Consider the following 2,840-nt stretch of genomic DNA (forward strand, 5'->3'; position numbering starts at 1 on the left):
ATGTTTACATTATAGTTCGGAGAACCGACTGCCCGGAGGTCTTAATCATTTCAACAAAAACCAAAATGATTCTCCCCTCGGTTCAGTGTAACGATTTTCTGTTGCCAATTTGATGATAAATATAAGAATTGTATATTCTGCTATCAAGTCTGCTATCTTAAATCTAAACATTATATCAAATTTCCTCTGCCCAAAAATTCTCGACAAATCTAACATATACATTTATTCTCTTACAGGAATGATTATCACTTAAACCATATTCATGCCGATTTGCCCTGAAATGTTGCTTGCCAATCTTTTTACTTTTCGCTCGCCACTCTTTTTACTTTTCGCACAAATATTTTATAATTTCGAATCGAAACCGCGCATTCTATGGAAGCGACGATGCTGTTCCTAGCGGATGGAATGCAAATTTATGCGATCGTTACAAAACTAGCCACGTTTTTCTGGAGTGCGAACCTTCACATGGAACGTGTAAAAATTTCACGTCGATTGGACCACAAACAGCAGAGTTATCGAGGTTAGAGTAAAGTCATTTTGTAATTTGTTTGAAAAATGGAACAAAGCGAGTTTCGCGTGGTGATTAAACATTGTTTTTTAATGGGTAAAAACACCGTAGAAGCCCAGCAGTGGCTTGAAAAACGTTACTCGGACTCCTCTCCATCCAAATCAACGATTTGTCATTGGTATGCTGAGTTTAAACGTGGTCGTACGGACACAAACGATGCGGAACGTTCGGGTAGGCCATTGGAAGCCGTTACACCGGAAAATGTGAGTGAAGTTTTAAAAATCGTAATGAAAAATCGCAAAGTAAAGGTCCGTGAGATTGTAGAAATGACACATATCATCTGGAAGCGTATTTACAATCCTTCATGAAAAATTGAGCATGAAGAAGTTTTTTTCCAAGTGGGTGCCGCGATTGCTTTCAATGGAACAAAAAAAGCAACCTATCGACGATTCAGAGAGCTTTTTATCGCTATTTACTCGCAAGAAAAAGGATTTCCTGCGTCGATACGTGACCATGGATGAAACATAGATACATCATTTCACTCCGGAGTCGAAGCGGCAATCATCTGAGTGGCGCAAGGCTGACGAAAGCCGCCCAAAGCGTCCAAAAACGCAGCAGTCTGCTGGCAAAGTCATGGCGTCTGTTGTTTGGGATACGCATGGCGTCATTTTCATTGACTACCTGGAAAAAGGTAAATCGAACAATAGTGATTATTATATTGACTTGTTGGTACGTTTGAAGGAGATCACAGCAAAACGACCGCAAATGAAGCAGAAAAAAATCCTTTTTCACCAAGAAAATGCACCATGCCACAAGTCCATGAAAACAATGGCAAAAATCAACGAGTTGGGCTTTGATTTGCTTCCCCCCCCCCCCCCCCCCCCCCCCCCCCCCCCCCCCCCCCGTATTCGCCAGATTTAGCCCCTAGCGACTACTGGCTCTTTGCTGATCTCAAAAAAATGTTCAAGGGAAAAAAATTTGGCTCGAATGAGGAGGTCATTACCGAAACTGAAGCCTATTTTGAAGCAAAGGATAAATCTTTCTATAAACATGGTATAGAAATGTTGGGAAGGCGTTGGAAAGATTGTATCACTCTAAAAGGAGATTATGTTGATGAATAAAAATGATTTTTGAAAAAAAATGTTGGTTTCCTTGTTAGTCTCGGGACTTATTGAACGATGTGTTATTATAGCCACTTACTAATTTCGGTCAAAGAAAATTCTTCATTTCTTGATCTGTAGAAGATTGAAATGTTTGCAAAGGACCATAGTGACGTCGAGAGAGACCGTTGCATTAATTAAGTAAGCGACTTTGTTAAAAATTGGTGCAGTCAGATTATCAGACGAAAAAAAAACTAACTTGCGCCGCGTCGCGTTGAAGGTTAGAACACACGTATCCTTTTCACAAGCATACGACGTAAATGCAGACTTATTATGGGATTATGAACTGTTTCGAACTATTATATTTATTTCAATTATATTGTACAGTAATCTTTGATAAACCCAGTGAATCATTTATCATTTACAGTGACTGCTTTCACTCTATCAGTTCTTTTTCTTATTATTCATACGCTAGGAATGGTTTACTTTTCACAGAAGGGTAGTTATGAAACATTATTAAAGCACAATAGCTCGCTAATATTACATGAACATAGATGACGTTTATTATAATTTACAGCAATAAATAAACAATACGTTCGAAACTCCGAAAACAATTGCGTATAGGGGTAGAAGTCACTTTAAACATTATTTTGGACATTTAATTAGTACATAGCATGAAATCGTTATCTCTGGTATGTGAAGAAATTTTCATAGATTTAAACTACAATTCGAATTTAGTAGGTTCCCCTTAACTGATAATCATTACTCTGGGAGTAGTTTACCCCTTGGAAAAAGGGTAGTTCAAATGGTTTGGCAAGCTCCATAATTTTCATCTATGCGTGTACGCAGGTTTCAATTTTTATCGACGACAATGGTAAATATGCGATACGTTTAAATGTGGAGCCAAATATGTATACAAGTGTATCTACCCCTTCAGAAATTTTTCCAATTATATGAAAAGCCTGAATAAATAAATCACGGTTCTCAAACAGTTAGTACATCTTTTATGATACTTCGTGATATTTTGACTTGCTAGGCTTTTTTTTTACTTTTATTTGTGTAAAGGGATGATTCAGCCCTGAAAATAGGGTGGTTGAGAAAGTTGTTAGAGATAATCGTGGCTCCATAGTGAAGAATACAGTCTGTCAAGTTAAAGCGTGGGTGGCTTTACTCGCAGTCGGTAAGGTGTATCGACATGATTTTGGTGTCAAAATATTAAGAAGAGCTCCCTC

General features: G+C 38.0%; 1 protein-coding gene across 1 annotated transcript in view; it reads right to left on the minus strand.

Moving 5' to 3' along the window:
• LOC117169676 (protein YIPF1) overlaps positions 1 to 2,840 on the minus strand; it is a 27,413-nt gene that overhangs the window by 16,691 nt on the left and 7,882 nt on the right. The gene's annotated exons all lie outside the window — the stretch shown is intronic.

Source organism: Belonocnema kinseyi, chromosome 3 (genome assembly GCF_010883055.1).
Source record: "Belonocnema kinseyi isolate 2016_QV_RU_SX_M_011 chromosome 3, B_treatae_v1, whole genome shotgun sequence".
Lineage (NCBI taxonomy): Eukaryota > Metazoa > Arthropoda > Insecta > Hymenoptera > Cynipidae > Belonocnema > Belonocnema kinseyi.